General features: G+C 35.6%; 1 long non-coding RNA gene across 1 annotated transcript in view; it reads left to right on the forward strand.

Annotated features, from left to right (window-relative positions):
* The first annotated feature begins 4,169 nt into the window (after positions 1-4,169).
* LOC128640201 (uncharacterized) overlaps positions 4,170-17,667 on the forward strand; it is a 48,981-nt gene continuing 35,483 nt past the window's right edge. The window contains exon 1 of the long non-coding RNA XR_008399306.1: positions 4,170-4,276. This is a non-coding gene — a long non-coding RNA (uncharacterized LOC128640201). The remainder of the gene's footprint in view (positions 4,277-17,667) is intronic.

The raw sequence follows: 17,667 nt of genomic DNA on the forward strand, positions 1-17,667 counted from the left end.
TTTCAGGTGATATTGATCTAAATCTGAGAGCTCTGTGGCATCTCTTCACTGTGTTGGGGGACATGTCAAATGATCCGAGTAGCTCCTGGAACAGATCTGAGAGATAGTCTTAAAGTTCTGAGGGTGACACAGATTCAGGGATACCTCTAAATTGTATGTTACTTTCATTCCCCACTTTTGCATACTTATTACTGTTATATTAATATACTTTTTAAATCTATGATTACCTTGTATCTAAATCTTCGCAGACTGCCCCTTTATCTCATAGCTATTTATTTATTATCTATTGACTTGCATTTTAGCCAACTAGTACAGTGTCAAGCTGTCTATAGTGGCTTAGAAACAGGCAGAAAATTTGATGTTTACATGTTATAAAGTATAATAATATATATATATATATATATATATATATATATATATATATATATATATATATATATATATATATATATGTGTTGGTTGTGCAATGGAGAAAAAAAAGTGGATAAAACCTAATAACTGAAATCTCGCACAAAACAGAACGCATATTCTCAATTGCACTAACTCAACATGAAAATATGAATATTTCACATTCCAATGTTCTGCACATAGCAGAATGTGTTCTATTTATTCATGCATACATATTTATTTTCTACCTCTCTCTTTTTTTACAATTTTTATTAGATGGTGTTATTATTAGTGTAACTATACTTTGTAATTTATTTGTATGTGTTTTGTGACACTTTTTAGTTTTGCAAAACAGTTAGCCAGAGCTCTGAGGTTGAGGTAATCAATCTAGCATAAATCGGTTTACTTTCAACTTGTAATACGAGCACCATTTAACTTGCACTCACATTCTAAACTCAATCCATCTTCTCATCATCTCATCTTCTGTAAATATGTCAAGTAAGAAAAATTAAAAAGAAGAAGACAGCCATTTAAAAGAAAAACACATAATGCAATGTAATTATATAATACTATTTTTATATTTTATACTTTTACTAGTTATTATTATTTATTGAGTTGCAAGGCTTTTGACAAAGCACAGGCCAGAATTATAACATTCAGTGTCATGTCTATTAGTATAAATAATATATTTTTCGTGACTTTTGATAGGTAGAAACAGATATTGGGCTTGATTACAGGTGGATCTGTATTTTGCAGTAACCCGACTAGCGCAAACATCCAAACTTAGAGTATCACATGCGCATTCATGTATTCCCCCATAGAAGTCAATGGAGAAAAAAGTGGAACAAAACCTAGTGGAAAAAACCTAACAAGATCACATATTCTCATTGCCACTAACCCGACATAAAAATATGGATATTTCATATTCTTATGTTCTTTATATAACTGAATATATGTTCCATTTATTTATAACTAAATATTTCTACAAATATCAGATTTTTTTTGGTACAATATATATTTATACAAAAGTAGATAGGTAGAAACAGGCGGGATCAGGCAGGAAAGTTCTACTCTGTGAAAAGCATTACTGGGCTAAAATAAGTTGCACCCAGGTTTTAAATCGCATTAGAACAGGCTAACCATGGTATTGAGCTTGTTGTTTGTTCCTGTGAGTGTGCTTTTCTCTGTGTGTGTCTCCCTATGGGGAAAAAAGGGGCAACCAGACGTGGACTCCTTGCTCAATGTGCTTAGAGGAATATGGCTACACCTCACTAACGAGGCCCAATGAAGGCCGAAACGATCGTCTGGGGTTGCTATGTTCCTTGTTCAGAGAGGAATTGCCTGGTATTTTGGTGCTAGACTGACCATAAGAGGCGGGATCAGACTGATATACTACAGGAAAGTTCTACTCTACGAAAAGCATTACTGGGCTAAAAGAAGTTGCACCCAGGTGGTAAATCGCATTAGAACAGGCTAACAATGGTATTTAGCTGGTTGTTCATTACTGTGAGTGCACTTCTCTTTGTATGTATTTAGTCTCACTACGGGAACAAAGGGGCAACCATGGACTTCTTGTTCAGTGTGCTTAGAGGAATATGGCTACACCTCACTGACGAGGCCCAATGAAGGCCGAAGTGATCATCTGGGGTTGCTGTGTTCCTTGTTCAGAGAGGAATTGCCTGGTATTTTGGTGCTGGACTGACAGTAATAGGCGGGATCAGATTGATATACTACAGGAAAGTTCTACTCTGTGAAAAGCATACTGGGCTAAACGAAGATGCACCCAGGTGGTAAATTGCCAAAGAACAGTCTAACAATGGTGTTGAGCTGGTTGTTCGTTCCTGTGAGTGTGCTTCTCTCTGTGTGTATTTAGTCTCCCTATGGGAAAAAAAGGGGAATCCAGACATGGACTCCTTGCTCAGTGTGCTTAGAGGAATATGGCTACATCTCACTGACGAGGCCCAATGAAGGCTGAAATGATTGTCTGGGGTTGCTGTGTTCCTTGGTCAGAGAGGAATTGCTTGGTATTTCGGCTCTGGACTGACCATTATAGGCGGGATCAGACTGATATACTACAGGAAAGTTCTATTATGTGAGAAGCATTACTGGGCTAAAAGAAGTTACACCCAGGTGATAAATCACATTAGAACAGTCTAACAATGGTATTGAGCTGGTTGTTCGTTCCTGTGAGTGCACTTCTCTTTGTATGTATTTAGTCTCCCTATGGGAAAAAAAGGGGCAACCAGATGTGGACTCCTTGCTCAGTGTGCTTAGAGGAATATGGCTACACCTCACTGACGAGGTCCAATGAAGGCCGAAACGATTGTCTGGGGTTGCTATGTTCCTTGTTCAGAGAGGAATTGCCTGATATTTTGGTGCTATATATAGGTAAAGATATATATGCAGATAAATATAGGAATATCTATTTATAAATAATTAGAACATATTTTGCTGTGTGCAGAACATTGGAATGTGAAACATTTACAGTAAATACATAGATAGTGAAACCTTTATTAAAAGTTAATATTGCATAAATATGTTTTTACATATTTTCATCTACTTCATGGCAAAGGGCTCCAATGCACTTATATATATGTCTATATATGGATACATATGTATTTATGTGTTTATTTGTGTATATATGTCTATAAATACATATATACACATATAAATGCCTATGTACACATATTTACATATATATACTGTGTGTGTATATATACATAGGCATCTTTAGACATGTATATGTATGAATCTCTGTTAAAGTCCTTTGCCAGCTTATTTTTTCTAACACCCAATATTTTATATCTTTTTGCCCTTATAACTTTTTTGTGCAATATTTTTTTTTAATAATCTTTATTAGACAGTGTTATGAGAGTAAGTGTACTTTGAAATGTATTATGATGCGTTTTGTGCAACATTTTTTGTAAAACAGTTATTTTAGCAAAAATTGTGATTGAACTGACGCAATCACATTTACTTTCAACTTGTATTACGAGCGGTAGGTCCGATGAGTGAAAACCCTTGCAATATACCCCTTATGGATAGGGCGCAAACAAATGTGCTACACTTGTAATATAGTCCATTATGTGTAGTTTGATGGGTATTTTTTTTTTGGACAATAAGAGGCAGGCCTCAATAATAAGCATTAAACTAGGTCAAAGCAATAAGTATGACACTAGACTGCATATAACCTCAATGATCTAACACTTCCTAGTAATTAACATAAAAAAAACAGAGCATTTTTTTTCTACATTATTGAAACTAAACCTAGTTTTTACATTTCTAGCCAAGGCTGTAAACAACCAGATTGCTGCAAACTGGCAAATGTATGTTAATGCAATAGCACAACAGAGTCAGAGAGATAAATATTTAAGGTGTCATTTTTACTTTACCAATATGAACCAATAGATACGGTGTGGAAATATTGATCCTCTGAAAAGTAGGGGCAATTATTTTCACAAAATGATTGCATTGTACTTGCACATCTTTTATTTTTTTTTATGTTTGACTAAGACACCTGACTGTAATGAGTTAAATGGAAGTAACATATGTGTTAAAGAAAGAAAATAAATCATGGAAACCAGCAGATGGCGCTGTGCAGCATCTTATCGCTAGTAAATATCAGAAGAATGTTATCAACAGCTAAAAGTTACTGCTGCAGATCTTGAACTGAAACAAATGTTTGTAGAATTAAAGTCCTGATTTCCTTATGTCGCCAGTTGGTTTACAGGCTGTGTTTTCAGTCTGCCAACAAGTACCCCAACCACATTCAACCATAAAAACCCTCCTACGCTCACCATTTAACTGTTTGCATGTTGCTTTAAGGTTTGTAACACATACCTTTTAAGTTTTCAAAATCCTAGAGAGGACAGAGAGAACCTGAGAAAATGTAAGTATAATTCTACAGCCTTTATACCTAACTACAATAAATAATTTTGTGAATTTTCACCGCCTGTTACAAATATTAGAAATCTAAGCTTGAGTGAACACAGAAAAGCCATAAAACTATCAACACGTCTCCTAAATAAATCGTGCATAATGTCTTTTGCAGTCTGATCAGATATAGTAAATTTGAATAGGAAATCTAGTCTTGCAAGGAGTTAATCAAAGGTTTGTGATGAATAGATTATGCGTAACAATGGGACAGATTTGTACATTTACCATGCAACACTGACAGACCAAATTCTAACATGCACTGTGATTAGAAATATAGCCCAATACTAATAATATTAATTAGGTATGACTGTTAATGTACATCCTAATATTGATTGTTATTAAAACTAATATTTTATTGTGCAATTTGTTAATGGCTGCAGATTACCCATTTCTAATTCAGTTTAAAGCTATCCAGAATGTTGTGATGTGTCATTTAAAATACATATAACTGTGTCTTTCTTTAAGTAAAATCTAATTTTTTTTTTCTAATACATCTCTTTAAAAATTATCTTTTTTTCCCCCCTAAATGCATAATCTGCCAAATCAGAGTTTAAATTCTAATAATGCCCCTTGTATGATTAAAATAAGCATGCTATTAGTTCTCATTAAACAGTCAGATGTTTTGCAATGGATCTTAATTAAATGAGAGAGCCTAGTGTTACTGATCTGGATTGAAACACGAATTAACTTCAGCTTTCTTTTTAAATTAAGGGGCAAAAGAAAAAAAAGAAAAAACCACAAACAAACATCACAGTGTGCCACAGATAAACTATCTTATTTGTACAGATGTGGTATATTCTACTACATAAAAAATGAAAACATCTGGTGTATTTTTTTTTCTTCGTGGAATAGTACGTTTTCAATGCTATTGTCTGCCTTCCTAAGTCAAATTAGAGTCTGTCTGAGACGTCTGCTTTCAATTATTTAATGGACAACAAATACATTGATCAAGGAAAGCAGAGACTATTTAACTTAAGCACAGGTATTTTAACAAGATTTCTGCTTTAATTCTGATCTTAGCTTTAGAAAAAAAAAGAAAAAAGAATTATATCAAGGAGTATTATATTTAAATTTTAACAATATAATTCAATTTAAGAAAGAAAATATAATGCTACATATGTGGACTACCTTAAACACACGAAAATATAAATGCTGTTAAAACAATTAAATGTAAACTGTTCTAATTAAAAAAAAAAAACTGTTCACTTTAACTGCAATTAAATTATGCTGGCTTGGGTTAAAGGATGTAAACAAGATGTTAATTTTAAGTGGGTTTTTTTTTTACACGACAGTTTAAAGGGTGAATCAAAACACTACTCAAGAATATTTTTTTTTTACATAGCAAAATGTTTAATGTTTTGTGTATTATACTCATTTGTAATGTCTTTATTTTTTCTTTGATATATGAATGGAGTTTGTAAGATGGCTGTAGTTTCTCTAGGAAACATATTTTATTAGGAAGTAAATTAAACTCCTCATTTCATATAAAAAATATATTGATAATAAAACAGAAAAGATAAATATATGTTTTATTCTAGAAGGAAAAATAAATAAAAAGGAAATCCATTTTTACAAAACCTACTTAATAGTATACATTTTTTTTTTTAAACAGTGTCAGTTCTGTAAGTTTGGTGATTTATTTATAATGTATAATATATATATATATATATATATATATATATATATATATATATATATATATATATATATATATATATATATATATATATATATATATATATATAGAGTATATATATATATACACACACATTTTATGTATGTAGATAGATAGATGATAGATAGAGAGATCACTATTTAGAGGGAGAGAGCAAAGTCCCACAAAAATATATAAAATATAAATGTAAAATGATTTATGGTTCATGGGGAAATAATCAGTACTGTCAAATTGTCACACAATCTACAAAGTCTAAACTTAATTTTCTGCCACACATTTAGCAGATAAGACAAAACATACATGTTAATTCAGAATATGACATATACCTAAATTTGCAATGCACTCCTGAAATTTGAAGAAAATGTAAAATTTTAAAGTGAAACTGCCAATCAAATGAGTAGACATTTGCATGTTATTTGACTTTGCTATACTTATCTTTGAACACCGTAATTGTATCACATATTACCAGTGCATTTATTTTATCTGATAACTTTACATTTTCAGCTCCTATTTTATAAAAAAAAAAAGAATAATTTTAAGTAATCTTGAATGTACTGTAAAACACAGTGCCCTGTATCAAATAATATAATAATTGTACAGTAAATATACTATAGAAGTTTATTACTATACTCAACAGACAACATACAAGAAGCCAGTAGATACAAATAAATGGCCGCTGCAGATCCTGTCCTCATGAGCTTGCAATCTATAGAGTAAATTGAAGCATCTCTATTTTAATTATGGCATGTTGCAAACCTACAAACAATGCATTTACAAGCCTGATTTCCTGACAGCACTGTGAAAGCAGGAAAATCAATTGCTCCCTAGCAATGTCAAATTTAACTGCTGAAAGAGGTACTTTTCATAAGGAAATTAAGTTGTTCGCCCATTCACCATCAGAGGGGCCTGAAACGCGCTTCTGGGGCCTCTGAAAAGTTAAATGTCACACACACCATGTCAGCTTAGTTTAGAATCACACAATTTGTAGCCAGATACCCTGTTAATTAATTATCACTGGATCATTTAAAAGTGGCGGGCTTTATTACTGCAGTGTAAAACAGACATACTCAACATCAACGCTTCTCAATGGTTTTCCTTATTTTTAAACTCCAGAGCAATTTAAAAACAAGTAATATCCCATGAAGTACTATAACACGCATGGTACAGTTTGAAGTAAAAATATATTGATATCTTTTTGATCATAATAAAACTAAAATGATAATAAAAAAGTCAAAATATATTTACTAATTAAAAAGTACATTTAAAAAAAAATAATAATAATATATATATATATATATTCATGCATTGCCTTATGTGGCACTGTTTATGCCCAGTTTATTAGATAACCTTAGTCAAATGTCAAGACATGCAACAACATTGAATATATAAAGCCATAACTTTTGTATCTATTCTTAATACCATATCTATATTTACTTATATAAAAGAAAGAAATTCATATTTGCATGCAAGGGTCTAAAAATTATTTTATGTTCATATGTAAAAAAAAAAAAAGTAATTTGCTTACAGTATTGAACATTTCTTAAATTTTTAATTGCCAAGTTATTTGCTATATTATCAGTTTGAATCTGTTTCAAATTTAAATTTATAATAATATTTTCTTTTTACTTAAAGCATCCAAGAACCAAGACCAAACAAAATGAGTTTTTAATATAGAATATGACAGTACACATAATAAATAATCTGATCATATATATTTTATATATTATATTATCCTAGTATTCAATTATATTCATTTACAAAAGCTAAATAGAATTACAGCAATGTCAGAAAATCATTTTGGTAATCAACAATTAATTGATGGTAATATTTGCCCATGTCATTCTTAGCATAAAGGTGTAAACAATTAAATAACTATATATATATATATATATATATATATATATATGTGTGTGTGTGTGTGTGTATATATATATATATAGGTGTGATCTAAAACATAGGTAGGCACATTGGATATGCAATTATTTTAAGCATATTTTATTACAAGTAATATGCAATTAATTATAGTTTTCTGTATTATTCCTACTCAAGTGTACAATTTGTTGCATCACTGCTTGATAATGCTACATCTTTACAGATTCCCCATCTACCTTTAGGATCTTTCTGGGTCTATTTTTAATTTAAGTGGATTATGTTTCTTGTACGATCCTTTTACAACACACCCTGAAATGCCCCATATTATTAGGTACAATACGTTCAGCTTGTACTGATCTGATAATACATATTTAAGCCTCTTATGTTTTAAACCAGGTTACAGCAAAGACACAAGATTTATATTTGATCATGCAGAAGTGCTGTTAATCAGATTTACTTATTTCTCTGTGCTAGTGTTTTTGCAATTATCATAATTGTTGTTCTAAATATGTTTGTCTTAATGTCTGACGTTGGGTATAATCTACTTTCTACACGCTGTCTTCATAGCCGCAACTGAAATTCCTGTACAAAAAAACCCAACTAATTAATATTAACATGGCATTCCCTAATGGTTTTACAAGCGTTGAACAGCTGAGTTGACTAGAACGTTTTAAACATACGGCATTGGAGTGATCAAGGAACCTATCTGAGACACACAATTCAATAATCTCTTTCTCAAGGAAGTCAAAATTCCCTAAGAGAAAAGAACCAAATCAAAGCAGCACATATGAGTGAAAATGGCTAGTGCATCCTCTCTATTAAAATGCAGAAGTTATGGATTTTCTTAGGGGTGATGGGAACATTTTCTGTTTTATTGATTTCTTTTTATAGTTTGATGATTCCCTAAGATTATCTTAAAAGCTTAAAAAAAAAAAAAAAAAAAAGAACATCAAAAGGAATCTTAAGTCACACTGACTTGTCTTCCTATTCTTCGTGGAATAGGTTATCAAATAACTGTAGAAATAAAAGACTAAAAGGCACTTTTTATATGTGATTATCCAAGCTGTCATACATATTGAACTTGATTTTCATTATAAAAGATAAAGCAGAACATTGATAGTTATCCCATTTCCCAGACACAGTCATATGTTATCATTTCCAGTTCTAAACCAATAGTTTTGACCCCTAAAAATGTATGTGTGTGTGTGTGTGGGGGGGGGGGATGTGAATTGTTGATTAATGATGACTGTCAATGACAAACATAGAATTCATAGAGGAGATTATAATTTAAATGTTTTCCTACACTCCAGATGTTGAACGACATGCATATGGCTAATTGGACTGAAAATGTTTTAGAATTACAAAATAGAGGTCCCTTTCAAAAGGATAAACACAAACACAAGATAAATATTAGTGACATGTGAAATTATACTTTTTTTATTCCTTTCTTTCTACTGGTCCTAAACCATCTGTATCTTCTATACATTCACAATATTCTTTTTTATATATCACTGGACCTAGTTCTTCTTAGTATCAATGGCATTAATGTAATCTTTTTTGTACATATATTTTCCTATTTGCTGCCAGACTCTCTCCCTGTAACTAAGATTCTTTCCTGTTTCCTTGTGGACCAGTATTTAAGAATGGTAGCAGGACATATCCAGAAATAATACACATATCTAAACACAACATACACACACACACGCACATATACATATATATATATTTATTTATGAGAGACCTGTGAAGACTGATCTGTGTTCATCTATCTCTGTATCTATCTATCTCTTCTTCTATCTGTCTGTCCGCTCATCCTTCCATCTATCATCTATCTATCTACATCTTCCTCTATCTGTCTGTCTGTCTATCTATCTATCTATCTATCTATCTATCTATCTATCTCTACCTCTATCTCTATCTGTCTGACCGCCCACTCGCCCCTTCTATCTATCTATCTATCTATCTATCTATCTATCTATCATCTATCTATCTGTCTGTCTGTCTGTCTGTCAGTCTGTCCATCCATCTGCTCACCCTTCTATCTATCTATATATCTATCTATCTATCTATCTATCTATCTATCTATCTATCTATCATCTATCTATCTATCTATCTATCTATCTATCTATCTATCTATCTATCTATCTATCTATCTATCTATCTATCATTACCGGCATCAAACCACATCAACTATAATATAGAAAAGTAACAATGTCAATTTGCTTTAACACACTGTGCATGAACATATGCATAACAATGTATGTGAAAATAACAGAATATAAATTACCACTTTATAATCTTTTGGATTTAAAAATATTTTAAAAGGCAGATTGTTTAAAAACATCTGTCCAAATAACTAAAATCATTATAGATAATGTAAAAAGCTGGTTGTATAATAGATATTGCTGTTATAAACGCGCACACACACACAAAGTCTTTAAAAATGGAGAAAAAGATGTTAGATTTGTTGCTGAAAAGGTGTTATAGTTTTTAGTCGTTCCATTTAATTTTAATGTCAGTGTGTATTGCTATGTATAGCTAACCCTTTAATCTTTCTAAAAAAAATGCTATATAAAAAAAAAAAAAAAAAAATTTGGGTAAATTCCAGGATAGGAGTCAACATATAAAGGTGATTACAGTACAGTATCAGACATATCTGCATTTTGTGGGAATGTTTGAACTCTGCATGCATCCCTCAATGGTAATTATTATGCCAAGTACCCCATTGGTACAATTACACTAAGCCCCTAATTAACAGCCGCGAGATTAGATTCCCCACATGTTAAGTCTGTAGGAGCAAGGTTCAGTGAAGGATTTTAAACAGTTTCATAACATTGTATTGTCTTTATTACAATCTTTACACTTCAGTAAAGATGGGTTTTCTCTAAAATGCACTTAAAATAATCCAGAGCTGTCACTAACTATAGGAGTGATACGTTAATTGTAATGTCCCAGAGGGATACCGCCTGGGTAATTTTTAAGGTGACACTTGTACACTGATTTACACAGGACTGTAAAACTGCATAATGCTTTATAAAACATTAGCTGTATCTAAAATTAGTATTTTTGTATTATAGGTCCTAAATTTGTAATGGATAAAACAATATCTTTATTTGTAGTAGAAACAAAAGGATCTTAAAGCAAAACTGCATTTGTAAAGTTTCATCTATTTTATTTCTGCTAAGATCTACTGAAAGACAATATATATACTTTTCAATGTAAAAAGTAATATTGGTGCTATGTTTATGATGTTTGTACTAAGATAAAGCCTTCTCCTAATAATGCTAAAGTGCTATTTAAAGGGATAGAAATGTCAAACATGAAAAGTGCATGAGTGCATTTCAGTTTTAAATAGAAGCATTTTTGCGATATACTTCAATTAGCAAAAATGCTTCTAATAATGGTTATTCATGTTTTTCAGCGGCATATGCACATATGCTGTTAATGCCGGTCAGTGGTGGCTCGTGGGTTATTCAAATTTAGGTTCACGAACCAGTTATGTAAAATACTGTAGTATTCTGTCACAAGCAAATGTATTCTATTGCACCGCAATATATAAATTGTAGTATCAGATATGCAAAATACTGTAGCATTCCCTCACAAGCAAATGTAGTCTATTGCACAGCAATACATAAATTGTAGTACCAGTTGTGCAAAATACTGTAGTATATATTCACAAGTAGATATATTCTATTGTACAGCAAAATATTAATTGTATTATTAGCTATGCAAATTACTGTAGTACCAAATGTACCAACAACCTTAACCCCTTAATGACCACAGCACTTTTCCGTTTTCTGTCCGTTTGGGACCAAGGCTATTTTTACATTTCTGCTGTGTTTGTGTTTAGCTGTAATTTTCCTCTTACTCATTTACTGTACCCACACATATTATATACCGTTTTTCTCGCCATTAAATGGACTTTCTAAAGATACCATTATTTTCATCATATCTTATAATTTACTATAAAAAAATTATAAAATATGAGGAAAAAATTGAAAAAAACACACTTTTTCTAACTTTGACCCCCACAATCTGTTACACATCTACAACCACCAAAAAACACCCATGCTAAATAGTTTCTAAATTTTGTCCTGAGTTTAGAAATACCCAATGTTTACATTTTCTTTGCTTTTTTTGTAAGTTATAGGGCCATAAATACAAGTAGCACTTTGCTATTTCCAAACCATTATTTTTCAAAATTAGCGCTAGTTACATTAGAACACTAATATCTTTCAGGAATCTCTGAATATCCATTGACATGTATATATTTTTTTTTAGTAGACATCCCAAAGTATTCATCTAGGCCCATTTTGGTATATTTCATGCCACCATTTCACCGCCAAATGCGATTAAATACAAAAAATCGTTCACTTTTTTACTAATTTTTTCACAAACTTTTGGTTTCTCACTGAAATTATTTACAAACAGCTTGTGCAATTATGGCTTAAATGGTTGTAAATTCTTCTCTGGGATCCCCTTTGTTCAGAAATAGCAGACATATATGGCTTTGGCATTGCTTTTTAGTAATTAGAAGGCTTCTAAATGCCACTGCGCATTACACGTGTATTATACCCAGCAGTGAAGGGGTTAATTATGGAGCATGTAGGGAGCTTTTAGGGATAATTTTAGCTTTAGTGTAGTGTAGTAAACAACCCCAAGTATTGATCTAGGCCAATTTTGGTATATTTCATGCCACCATTTCACCGCCAAATGCGATCAAATTAAAAAAAAACGTTAAATTTTTCTCAATTTTAGGTTTCTCACTGAAATCATTTACAAACAGCTTGTGCAATTATGGCACAAATGGTTGTAAATGTTTCTCTGGGATCCCCTTTGTTCTGATCCCGCCCCCTCCACTCCACTCGGCACATCGATGGCCGCCCACCCGCCTCCCAGACTTGCTCCCACCCACCGATACCGGCCACCTATGTCCGGTGCAGAGAGGGCCACAGAGTGGCTCTCTCTGCATCGGGTGGCCAAGGGGGGTTATTGCAGGATGCCTCGATATCGAGGCATCACTGCAATAACCGGAAAGCAGCTGGAAGCGAGCAGGATCGCTTCCAGCTGCTTTCCAGACCAAGGACGTACGCCACACGTCCTCGGTCATTAACTGTATTTTTTTTGAGGACGTGTGGCGTATGTCCTTGGTCATTAAGGGGTTAATAAAAATAAGACTAGGATTGTTTTTTAAGTTAGGGTCCATATAGGTGCAGCATAAAATGAAAGCTTGAAAAGTGAGATACAGGGTAAACTCACATAAGACTATTTGTCAAGTATAGGCTGCAGAGACCTTAGTGTTGATGGAGCCAAAGATAGGAAAGAAAGAACAATACATATCTTTTCCCAAAAAATTAGCCTGAGGGTCATGGTAATCCCAATAAAACTAACAAAGCGCTCCCATTACAGGTCTTACTCCCCTCCAGTACTAGAAGCAGGTGCAGAGAAGAAACTAAGACCTGCTGCATGATGTGAGCTCAGAGGCAGTGAGAGGTAAAGGTGGAGAATGTGCGCAAAGTGCTGAAAGCGGGAACATTTTATCCCATTCTCCAGAGTGCCAAGTGCAAAACTTCACAACCCCCATAAGGACATTAGCAAACCATGCATCTGAGGAGTATGGCCATTTGCAATATATTAGGCTTGTGCACAAACAAACTACACAAAAATGAAGGCCCATTCTGTCAGTTCCTATGCAGACTGACACATACTTAAGGCTGCTGCTGTTCTGTGTTGTCCCCAGTAGTAGCTAGCTAAGCCCCTGTAGTTTTGTGAGCCAACGTGCTGTAACCTGGGTTGTAATAAAAATACCCTGTGGGCTGTGCAATCCATGCCGGTACTTACCCCACAAAGTCATCCTCTATGGTCTTGGTAAATCTGAGCATCGCTAACGCACTCAACTAAAAAAAAAAGAAGGAAACTTTAAAAAAAAAGTGCTCCCCCTGCTGTCCGCACATAGAAATGGCCCAGTTCACACACTGAAAATTGTGCGATTAGCAAAGGTATAGGCTATGTTATGGGCGGTGCAGCAGGCACTTAAAAAAAATGTGCAAAGGGCTATGGCAGGCTAAACTTCTCTATCACACATGCGGTAAAAAAAGGGATTTTTTTTTTTTTAAACTAGAGTCTAGACTGGAACGTTTTTTGGCTGAATAAATATAATTTTTCCAATAGGGGGGGCTATTGGAAAAATTATATTTATTCAGCAAAAAAATTATTTTCTTTCTTTTTTTTTTTCTCAAAGGCGTTCACATGCGCCTGTGCTCCTATGGAGGAGCCTCCACTGGTGCCGGTCCCACAGTATTTAAACACCACACCTCTTAAAGTCAGCAGTGGCTTGTATGGCACAAATTAAGTCTTTACAGAAGCAATACACACCACCGCCAGCTCTCTGACGTTGAAAGCTGGTGCACTACCTTCACCGCATATGTGCATATGCTTTTGAAAAACAGTAATAATTTATACTAGACACATTTTTTGATAATGGAAGTATATTTCAAAATTGCTTCTATTTAAAACTGTAATGCCCCCCCCTGCACAATTTAATTTAGACCTTTCTATCCCTTTAAGTATCGCATGTTAATAAAAAAAAATAAACATTCTGGTTATAGAAACTTAAGTTGGGGTGGGTCCTCTTTCATCATCCCTGGCAACGATGTCTGCTAAGGGTCTTCAGGAGGGAGTGGTGGTCCCAGTTTCTGGGTGCAGTGCAGGTAAGATGTCTGCTTTTTCACATGTACATTCTGTTTTTCCTGATTCTTCTGATGACTCAGGGTCTGAGAGTGAGAGTGCCCTGGGGTTGGAGAGAAAGGGGCAGAAACATATGTTTAGGATGCTGAAGCAGTTGGTGGCAAGCCAAGTTCAGTTGAGCAGAGGGGTGCTGGGATCTTTGATGGGGGTGTCGTCACTAGCGACCACAACTACAGCCCAAGAGGGTAATGCACTGAGTTTCATGGCAGCGGTACAGGGGGACACATACCACTACACCATCCATTCTCTGCATGGGCACTTAAAGCCTAAGGTTGTTAAGAAAATTCATGAGGGTAGGTACATGAATATTTTTGAATTATCAGTTGAAGCCTATCACACAAAAGAAAAGAGTGAGGATGGGACTGGCCCTAAGAAGGTGAAGCGCCCCGATACCTTTGAGAAATGGTAGCGCTGCTTCAGGGTCTTAGCCACCTGTTACCTGTAAAAAGGAGCAGTCTGGTGACAGAATTGGTCCTAAAGGAGCAGCTCTAGGTAAGGGCACCCACGCCATTGAGGGCGTATTCCCTTGAGCCGTGGTTGCAGTTATACCCGGACTGGCAAGCGGCCCACCTGCTTTTATCAGGTATTAGGGTTGGTTTTTTTATTCTGGTTTTGCAAGCAGTTTTGGGTTCCCCTCGCACAGGAACCTAAAGTCAGCTTACCAGTTTCCAGATGCTGTGCATGAAAAGTTGGGCAAAGAGGTGAGTTTGGGGAGGATAGTATGTCTTTTCTGTGAGATGCCGTTACCTGATCTGGTGGTGTCCCCCTAGGGGGGGGGTCGTACCTAAAAAGAAATCAGGTAAGTTCCATCTGATTCAACATCTGTCCTACCCTAAGGTCCGATCGGTCAATGATGCAATTGACCCCACTCTGAGTTTGGTGCATTACCAATCGTTTGATTCGGCAGTGGGTATAGTGCTACTTCCTCTACACCCATCGGTCTTTTGGCTGATGGGCTGTAAAGTGGAGGGGTGTTACTTTGTTGATAGGGGCTTACCAATGGGGTGTGCATTGTCTTGCTTCCTATTTAAAGCTTTCAGCTCATTTCTGCATTGGGCTGCAGGCAGTGAGTGCAGTGAATGTGCTAGGTTAATGAAGGTGATGAGGCTTCTGATGGAAAAATTTGGGGTGCCGCTGGCAGAAGACAAGACTCAGGGCCCCTGCACGAGGTTAATTTTTTAGGGATTGAGTTTGATACTGAAGCTCAGCTTTATCGTCTTCCAGAAGATAAGCTAAGCAATCTGCTGGCGGCGGTTTGGACGACCACCACCATGCAGTTTTTGTTGTTGAGGGATTTGCAACCCTTGTTGGGATTGCTTAATTTTGCATGCAGGGTAATTCCCATGGGTCGGGTCTTCAATAGATGGCTGGAGGCACTTCTTCAGAGGCATAGGTACCCATGGGCTATGAGTAAGGATCCACAGGATAAGATTAAGTATCCTGGGACATGGCAGAGGATCTGGCGGTCTGGGAGAGATTTTTGAGGGTCTTTAATAATGTGCGACTCTGGCACGACCGGGTTGTGTCTAATGATGACCTTGATCTTTTCACTGATGCATTGGGAGCTATTGGCTTTGGTGCATACTTTAGGGTAGAGTGTTGTGTGGGGGCATGGCCCGGGAGTGGGCACACATGCAACTTTACCCAATACTTGACACTATTGGAGCTCTTCCCCATTGTGGTGGCGGTCGAGCTTTGGACAGACAGGTTACGCAATCGCTCTGTGATTTTCTGGTCTGACAACTTGAGTATTGTGCATGCCATCAACAGTTTGTCCGCTTCCTCACCCTTGGTAGTCAGGTACTTGAGGTTCTTATTGCTAAGATGCTTAAAAGCTAATATTCAGTTTAGGGCGAAGCACGTGCCAGGGGTGGAAAATGTAATTGCTGATGCGCTGTCTCGCTTTCACTGGGGGGTCTTTAGGGAACTTTTCCCTGGCTCCAAAAACTTGGTCTACATATGTAAGACATTTGGAAGAGTGGCAGCTTTTCTGTCGTTAACATGAGGGTGATGTATTTACTGTGGGTCAGGTAATGGTGTTGGAATGGTTAACATTCTTGAGAGCAAGGGAGATGAAGAAAGGGTCAGTGCAAAGCACTGGGGTTTTTCTACTGGCCGTTGGGTTTGACAAACCCTGCTGGTTCCTTTTTGATTCACAAAATACTGCATGGCTGGGGACGTGTAGAGATTAGCAGGGTTGATAGGAGGGAACCCATTACGTTCAAGAGGTTGTAAAAGCTTTTACAAGTCTTGTCGACAGTTTGTACGTTGAATTAAGAAGTTTCTCTTTTCAAGGTGGCCTTTGCGGTGGCGTTTTTCATGGCTCTAAGGGTTGGGGAATTTGTTTCTCAGCATGGGGAGAGGCATGCAGTTTAACCATGTCAGATTATCTGAAAAGGTTGCGGTGTTGTTTATACCAAGGTCCAAAGTTGACCAGGAATCACGGGGTTTGGCTGTCGCTGTGTGTGTAGCTCACAAAGGAGTGCTGTCCGGTGGAACTGCTGTCAGAATATCTCAAAGTTCGACTGGCAGGGAGTGTTTAATTTTTTGTGCACAAAGACGGAACATCATTGTCTCGTTTTCAGTTTAGCACGGTGTTGCATGAAGCAGTGATCAATGTGGGGCTAGTACATGCTCGAATCGCGCCACACTCCTTTTGTATAGGTGCGGCCACATCTGCTGCAGCTTGCAGGGCTTCTGGTAACAACACTTGCAGGTTGGGTAGATGGAGATTTAATCTAAATTTAAGTTGTATATTAAGCCTCTTTCTTAATAGGGGCTGTAAGAGTTGTTGAGCTGTTGTAATAGTTGTTTGGGGACGCATTTTGTTGTACAAATCTAATTTATGTGTCTTTATTTCAGGCAGTTCCAGAGAGGTTTGAGTGTGGATGATAGGACATTCGTACATCCACTGGGTCTCTATCAGAGCACTTAATTCCTCCATAGGGCAAAACCTGTTTTTTTCTCCTGCAAGGGCATTACTGAGATGGTTGAGTAAGAGGGGACTTGGCTGGAAGAATCTTCCTGCCTTGCTACAGGAGGAACATAGG

Source organism: Bombina bombina, chromosome 1 (genome assembly GCF_027579735.1).
Source record: "Bombina bombina isolate aBomBom1 chromosome 1, aBomBom1.pri, whole genome shotgun sequence".
NCBI classification, from domain to species: Eukaryota; Metazoa; Chordata; class Amphibia; order Anura; family Bombinatoridae; genus Bombina; species Bombina bombina.